The sequence below is a fragment of the Octopus bimaculoides genome, chromosome 4, assembly GCF_046866305.1.
Source record: "Octopus bimaculoides isolate indiv1 chromosome 4, ASM4686630v1, whole genome shotgun sequence".
Classification (NCBI taxonomy): Eukaryota; Metazoa; Mollusca; class Cephalopoda; order Octopoda; family Octopodidae; genus Octopus; species Octopus bimaculoides.
In genome coordinates this window covers 86,689,230-86,698,004 of record NC_142931.1, presented here as the reverse complement: position 1 = coordinate 86,698,004, position 8,775 = coordinate 86,689,230, and the positions used below count along the sequence as shown (strand labels likewise).

Sequence of the window (8,775 nt, the reverse complement as noted above, 5' to 3'; positions counted from 1 at the left end):
TGTCGACCCAATAGAGGGACCAGCTATCCGAGTTGATAGTACCAGGGTAGATAAAGCAATTAAGAGTATGAAGACCGGGAAAGCCCCCGGCCCATCAGGAATCACTGCAGAGATGCTCAAAATATCTGGCAGTGTTGGCTATAGCCTAGTCACCCGTATTACGAACCAGGTGATACACGAAGGAGTCATACCCTATGACTGGTGTAGCAGCATCATAGTCAACTGCTACAAAGGTAAAGGGGACGCTTTAGATACAAATAATTACAGAGGCATCAAGCTGTTAGATCAGGTTATGAAAGTTACAGAGAGGGTCATAGCCCAACTAATTAGGGAGCGAATCAATTTAGATGAGATGCAGTTTGGGTTCGTGCCAGGTAAAAGCACTACTGATGCCTTATTTCTAGTGAGACAGTTGCAAGAGAAATACCTAGCCAAGGATAAACCTCTGTACCTGGCTTTCGTTGACATGGAGAAAGCCTTTGACAGGGTCCCCCGATCCCTTATCTGGTGGTCAATGAGGAAACTTGGGATAGAAGAATGGCTAGTGAGAGCTGTGCGAGCCATGTACAGAGATGCGGCCAGTAAGGTGAGGGTTGGAAATGAGTACAGCAATGAATTCCGGGTAGAGGTAGGGGTCCACCAAGGTTCCGTCCTCAGCCCCCTATTATTTACCATAGTCCTCCAGGCAATCACAGAGGAGTTCAAGACAGGTTGCCCCTGGGAGCTCCTCTATGCTGATGACCTTGCCCTAATTGCGGAGTCACTATCAGAACTAGAGGAGAAGTTTCAGGTGTGGAAGCAAGGTCTAGAATTGAAGGGCCTTAGAGTCAACCTAGCTAAAACCAAAATCCTAATAAGTAGGAAGGTAGATAAAACACAAACCCCTTCAGGTAGATGGCCCTGCTCAGTATGTAGAAAAGGAGTAGGTAGTAACTCTATAAGATGTACCCGGTGCAAGCTATGGACACATAAGAGGTGCAGCAACATCAAAGGCAGGTTAACTAGCAAGTTAGTTTTTGTTTGTGGCAGATGTTCAGGTGCAATAAAGACTGCAAACAAACAGGAAACAACTTCTATCTCATTCCAGGGTGAAAAACTAGAGGTAGTCGATAGCTTCCGCTATCTGGGCGACCAAGTTAGTAGTGGGGGTGGGTGCGCTGAAAGTGTAGCTGCTAGAATAAGAATAGCCTGGGCAAAGTTTAGAGAGCTCTTACCCCTGCTGGCGACAAAGGGACTCTCACTCAGAGTAAAAGGCAGACTGTATGACGCATGCGTACGAACAACCATGCTACATGGCAGTGAAACATGGGCTGTAACTGCTGAGGACATACGTAAGCTCGCAAGGAATGAAGCCAGTATGCTCCGTTGGATGTGTAATGTCAATGTGAATACCCGTCAGAGTGTAAGTATCTTGAGAGAAAAGCTGAACATTAGAAGCATCAGTTGTGGCGTGCAAGAGAGACGATTGCGCTGGTATGGACATGTGGTGAGAATGGAGGAGGATAGCTGCGTGAAAAAGTGCCACACCCTAACAGTTGAGGGAACCCGTGGAAGAGGTAGGCCCAGGAAGACCTGGGCTGAGGTGGTGAGGCAAGACCTTCGTACATTGGGCCTCACCGAGGCGATGACTACGGACCGAGACCTTTGGAAATGGGCTGTGCGTGAGAAGACCCGGCAAGCCAAGTAAGATCGTTGCCAGTGCCCCTGGACTGGTTCTTGTGCGGGTGGCACATGAGATGCACCATTTTGAGCGTGGCCGTTGCCAGTACCGCCTGACTGGCTCCTGTAGGATTTTCGAGCGAGATCGTTGCCAGTGCCCCTGGACTGGCTTGTGCGGGTGGCACATAAAAGACACCATTTCGAGCGTGGCCGTTTTCGTGCGGGTGACACGTAAAAGCACCCACTACACTCTCTGAGTGGTTGGCGTTAGGAAGGGCATCCAGCTGTAGAAACTCTGCCAAATCAGACTGGAGCCTGGTGTTGCCATCCGGTTTCACCAGTCCTCAGTCAAATCGTCCAACCCATGCTAGCATGGAAAGCGGACGTTAAACGATGATGATGATATGTATGTATTTATATGTGTGTGTGTAATATATATATATATATATATATATATATATAGCTTACTGGAGGAACAAACAGGAGTAGATAGCACTCAATAAATAAAAGTATATATTTTTATTCAGCTGTAAAGTTAGTTAAGTGACTCAAGGGTCGAAAACTTCATGCATTGGACTTGTGTGTGTGGACTCGTTCTGTCATCCTCGTCTACACCGACATCAATTGTTAATCGGCCTGGACCCGTCTGTCGTTGTTGTTTGTCTTCTTTTCCAAGTGTATCTATTTGCGTGAGTGTGAATGCCTGCCTGCTTTTGTATATGTTTATATTTGTGTGTGTTAGATGAGGTGGAGTAAGAGGCTTCGGTAATTCAAGGAGAGTGAGTGCTTGGAATTAATTGTGAAAGACTACAGAAAACGGGAGGACTATTGAGGAAGAGTTAGAGGAAGTGAGAGAGAGAGAGAGAGAGAGATTAAGTAAGGGAGAGAACTAAGTCTGTTCCATTGGCGTGTTACAAGGTGTTGACCATCTCCTCTCTAAGACACACCAAACAACAACCATTCATTCCTTTATTTTTAACAGGAAGTTACCGTGTTTGCATACGCACGTATACTTACATATATGTTGACGATGTGCACATATTACTTACTTCTCGCCTCCGACACAATTTAACGTTAAGAATGGAAGAAAGAGTAAGTAGATCACTTCAGTGGTGCTGATTTTTACTCTTGTTGTTCGTAATGTTGTCATTTATTTATTTATTTTATTTATGTGTAAATGTTGTGGATAGTTTTCCATGTTTTTGTTGGTGTTCAGCATTATTGTATACTGTCGGCCACTGGTGACGCTGTTGTCTAGTCCTCCTAATCCAGTCCTGAGATCGAGCAGAATTATAATGATTGAAAGCGTTTCAGTACTTACCATCTCGTCCTTAATTTTTTTTTTTTTTTTACCTATTGGCATAGAGTATCTAAGACTAGACTATTCAGTGTGTCTGTGGTGATGATGATGTTATTACTGTTTGCGGCTATGTGTTGTAGCTAACTTAGCGGTAGCCGCCCTCCTTTAGCGAACAGATATACATAGATTTCCCGAATGGAAGATACTGTATTCATGCTACAACTGATTAGCGAGAAAAGACATTTAAAAAGCAATCCTGTCTTTCAGTTTTTCTTCCTCTCACTAACTAATCAGTTTATATGAAGTCTGTAAACCAGACAGCTTGTCAGCTTAGAGTTCTCACATTTAAAACAGATACGGCAAACATAAGACTAATTTCATACACACACACACTGTGATGATAAACAACATATTTTGTTTTTATTATAATTTGACAACTACCACCAATTTGTGTTTTAATGAATTCCCAGATGAATTCAGTCGATTTTACTTATTTATATTTACTGTATTTGTGTTGTTATAAAAGCGATCGGAACGAACCTTCGCTGTATCTTGGCTAGGTCAGTACCAGTCCGATTCGGCTCAGTCCGTTTCTGGTTTTCTAAATTTTGCAATTTTTTAAAAACTTCCTGTGTTTTCCTCCGTTGCTCTTGGCTTATATCACGAATACATATTCAAACCTTTTTTCACTAACACCAGTGCAACTTTTCTTTCCCTTCTCTCTCTCTCTCTCTCCCTCTGTCTCTTTTCCTACTGGCCCCATAACTTACAAAACTGCTATGTTAATTAAATGGTTATTAATCCGGTTTGCCACTGTATTTGGTGGCAGTTATCCAGCCGTAAAATAGTTTTTAGTGTGAGTTGTGTAAGTCTCGAGTGTAATAATCAATTTATATATGTATGAATTAATAACAGTTATATAATTAAAGTATGGGTAAGAATATATATATGCTATATATATATATATATATATATATATATATATATATATATATATATATAGGTAAAAAGAGAATATGGTGTTACAGTATGGGCTATAGAACCGGACATTCTTTAATAGCATCAGTGCTGCTCTGCACAGCACTGCTAGACGTGTGCCGAAATCGTGATATCCTGTCAACAGCTAAAGGGAATACCCTATATTTCGTGAATTCGGATAAGTTCATTTGCTGTAAGAGGGAAGAGGAGTCTGATGTTTTAGGGCCGACTCTACATCTCTCTCTCTCACACACACACCAAACACATACACACACATGTATTTATGTTCGTTCTTTCTTTCCTTCCTTATCCTGTCTTATATGTAGTCAATAGATTCGTTTTCATTCTTCAGCAATTTACTTTTCGTTTCTTCTCTGGCCAGCCAAATGTGAAGTGTTTCAAATTTAACCCAAGCCGCAGTATTATATAAAGTAACGTAGCTGTTCACTGTTGCAGTATATTATCTTAAGTGTTCCTTATGATTGTGCACCAGTGTATGAAAAGTGCCATTTAGTTTCGGTCATTTGCTGAAAGTATGGAATGTGTCACTTGCCTTATTCATGTGTGTGTGTGATACTATTTGGAGTATGGCTTCTAGTGTCAGAAACATTAATATTCTCGCATACATCTAAATATGTATTAATAACAAAACAACATAACTTGTACTGATCTCTGTCTCCTTTTCCTCTTCCTCATGTATATACATGTATATGTATGTGTGTCAGTGTGTGTGTTTGTTATCCCGTGAGTCATGCGTGTTACTAGTTTCATATTGCTATTTGCCATGGGGAAATACTGATCGTTTAGGAAGTCTTGGGTGATTAATTTCCCAGACTCTCAATGTCTCGCATAGAACTCATTGCACTATCATACGAACTCTGTATTTATTATTTAACCATCAGTCAGCTCTGGTATGGTAGACTTATGATCAGAAACTTCTAGTTTATACAAAAAAAAAAAAAAAAAAAAAAAAAAATGACCATTCAGTCTTTTGTAAATCAGAGACTAACTACATTGTCTTATGTGTTCTCCTTATATTTAGGACGAGATGCTGTAAGTTTGGCCACTGTTCCTTGAGCGACCATGTAGGGCAGGGGTTTTCAAACTGTGGTCCGCGGACCACAGGGGGTCCGTGGACAGCAAATACTTTTTATGGGCAATTTGATTTTATATATGTTTTTTAATCGAAATCTTTTAATTGACAATAAACCTATTTGTTAAATACTGTTAAATAAATAAATGTAAAAATATATGTTATTTTAAGCAAATATTTATGTATAAATTTCACAAGCGTTTATAAGGGGGTCCCAAGGTAAAGCCTGAAATATAAAGGGGTCCGCAAGTCAAAAAGTTTGAAAACCTCTGATATAGGGGATCCTTGTGTTAGTGATCATGGTGATAGAATGATGTAGTTTTGTAAACTATTGGGGTCACCGTTTGGTGAAGTACATTCTTCTGCAAGGTATTGTTATCATGGGAAAATTTGAATTTAGTAATGTAAGCAGTTAAAAAGCACTTGCTAACTATTTATAGCAGAACATGTTTCTCCACCTTTGCCTCTTCTCTCTGGGAACTCCTACATAAAAGTTATATATTGTTATTATTATCATTAATTATTAAGCGTGGTGAATTGGCAGTATCATTAGAGTATCTAACAAAATGCCACAAGGCATTTTGTTATGGACTTTTATGTTCTGATTTTATATCATACCTAGGCCAGCTTTGCTCTTCGTATTTCTGGGGTCAATAAAAGTACTAAGTATTTGGGATTGCTTTAATTGATTAACCCTTCTTTCTGAAAATTTTTGGCCTTATTCCTAAGAATTCTTTATGATTACAAGAAAAAAAAAAAAACAGAAATGAAAAATTAGATACCTTCTACTACTTAATTCCATTATTTTATGTTCTGAATTAAAATCCTTTTTAGGTTGACTATCTTTCATTCTTCCATGTTATTTCTAATATGTGCTGGGTTTCAGTTAATCAGCTCTGGCCAGTTCCACAATTTGTGCACTTGTACCTAAGTTAGAAATGATTATGATTATTGAGTGGTGGCTATAACATTTTGCTTCTCTTTGTTTTGAGTTCAAATCCTACTGTGGTTGACTTAGCCTTTCATCTATCTTGGGTCAGTAAAATTAAGTACAAGCCAAGTACTGGGTTAATATAATCAATTATGCACCTTAAACACTAAATGCGCTCTTGGTCAATATTAGAAAGTATTATCAGTGTTATTGAAATGATTGACAAAATAATAGTTCAAATCCTAACATGCTTGACTTTGGCTTTTATCACTCTTGTGTCAATTTTTATTATCAAGGATAGTGTTGTGAAAGAATCATCAGTGTCTTACAAAATGTCTCATGAAATTTTGTGAGAGCTCTTTTAATGCTGAGTTTGACTCATGCTAGGGTCAACTTCTTAATATTTCTGGGGTCAATAAAATAAAGAATCAAGTACTAGGATTGCAACATATGTACAAGTAATATACCAGTTGTCAGTTGTATTGATTATACTCATCTCCCTATAAATTTCTTGATGGCTTTCTGCCAATGTAAGGAATCTTTATATTGCTTTATGTTATCTTATTTTGATGCCTCATATTTTGATTTCAAACATTTCTGGAAGGTAAGTCTTATCTTTCTTTGCAGGAGTGTTGATAAGTACTAGGATACATTAAAGTCAAGTCTTTAGACCGTACATCCTCCTTCTTACAAAACAAGAGTGCAGGGTTGTTCCTAAGAAAACAAGTTAATGCTGTTGTTATTGTAGTTACAATAGCAGCTATTATTGCATATTACTCACCATTCATATTTTCAAAATAGATGTTCTAAGTAGAAAGCCTCCTGTATCAATGCTCACTCCATTCATGCCTGGTTTTATACAATTATATATCTGTATTTAGGTGCACAAGCAAAAGTAAAATTACTCAATACATGTAGTAGTTAGTAATTTATTTGAAGCTGAGGCTACTCTGAGTTTTCACCTATTTTTCAAGACAGCTTGAGAATGTGTAATAGTAATAGGCAATTCAAAGGAAGTATAGAGTAAAACCTCAGTATCAAATGAATATATCTTCTCTATATTAAAGAAATTAATATTTGCCTGTGCAAAATTCCAGTTCCAATGTTGCTTACTCCTATTTTTGATAAATGATAACTGCTACCACAAATACATATATACACATGCATGAACACATATCTAATAATTACACACTCTCTCTCTCTCTCAAAGTAAAAATAAATGGATCTCATGTGGTTTTGACAGTTCTGAAATTTTATCACCTGAACTACCTGGTCATTGAATGAATAAGTAACTGAGTATTCCACAGTAATGTGTACTAATAACATAATCCTCAGGCATAATCAGCTTGATACACTATATTTCAAGGTTGGCTCCTTCAATTATAGTTACAGTTTGCTTGTTGGATTTCCACACAGATTCCATCTACTCATTTTCAGTCTCAAGGCTTGGGCTAACCCAAGGCTGTAGTAAAAGACACCCAATCAAAATGCCTTGTAAATTTTGTGGTGTGTGTGCATGCATGGTAAATTAAGCAGATTTCATGGATTTCAAAAGCACGTCTTAATTTCACAAGACAAAGTATTTTTCACAAAAGTGCTCAATGATTAATGAGGTTGTTAGAGTGTTGGATGAGATGTCGTGTATCTGTTTGGGTTTGTAATGTTCTGAATTTGTTTGCAATGATGCTGGTGCCATGCTGTACTGGCCTTGCTTTTTCATTGGACATCAGTAGTGTGAACATAGACTTGCTGCATGGGTACCTGCTTATCTTACATAAACCTTGACAAGGTATGTACTCTAAGGAGTAATTTTTCAGGAACAAATTTGTAGTCAACCCTGTTCTTCATACATGCATATCTATGCCATTAAAAAAAGGTAGATAAATACATTTGAGAATCAAGTCCCACATATACAAAAAAGATGAACAGTTGCATCTGGAAGGCTTTTATTGTAAGTTTGGGTATGAACTTAGGATGAAAGATCATATGTTCAGTTATAGCTAGTCAGGGACTAAATAACAATTATGTCTATATCTCAAAAGTGAAATCCTTTACATCAGGGATTCTCAACCCTTGTTCTGAACCTCCTTGTTTTCATGTGTTTTGCCATTTACCTTTGCTCATATAAAAATGTTCACTAAATAATATAATCTCTCTTTATCAAAACCCATGTCACTGCCAAGATGCTGTCTTTAAGATAGTGTATTGATGCTAGTGTTTTATTTTTTTAAAGAATCTAGGATTCAATCTCTAAGTGGTTGTATGACTGTGTAGAGGTTTCTTTGCTGGTTACAGTAGTAAATTCCTAGACAAAATAACTTAGATTTAGTTTCATGTGTTTTTGCTTCCTATACTGTTAATTTCTTTGTAGTTGTTCTTGTTTATATCTGGTAAATCATGATCTTGCAGTCCTATTATAAAAATCATGATCATTCTGACATATTTTTATAGACTGAGTATATCTAGGACTATATTTTCCAATGCCTGCTTTTTTTTTTTTAAGATGCTAAGTTGGAATTTGAAGGTGATTTGGTTATTTTTAACTGTTCTAGTAGCCTTTGTATTGACTCTTCACTGTCTAATCCCAAATGAACCCTGATCAGAACTACAATCGAAGTGTGTTATGATCATTTCTTTTCTTTTCACATTTAATGTATCGCCAGTTAATGTATCTCCTTCCTCTTTTAAGATGGTAGGGTGTAATTTGAGGGAAGTTTTGACTGCTATTTTTTCAAGCACAAGTCACCACATTGAGGTTCTCTTATTAGTTTAATCTATTGGTAATTTATAGAATAGATACCAGATATATCTGTC

The 8,775-nt window shown here is 37.7% G+C and overlaps 1 protein-coding gene across 4 annotated transcripts in view; it reads left to right on the top strand.

Annotated features, from left to right (window-relative positions):
* LOC106875522 (phosphatidylinositol 4-kinase beta) overlaps positions 1-8,775 on the top strand; it is a 130,211-nt gene that overhangs the window by 36,156 nt on the left and 85,280 nt on the right. For 2 of the 4 annotated variants that reach the window (XM_089350924.1, XM_014923713.3), the window contains exon 1: positions 2,501-2,751. The exons of the other annotated variants lie outside the window; for them this stretch is intronic. The gene's annotated coding sequence lies outside the window, so the exon portion shown is untranslated. Of the gene's footprint in view, positions 1-2,500; positions 2,752-8,775 lie in introns of those variants that run through there. 4 annotated transcript variants of the gene reach the window in all.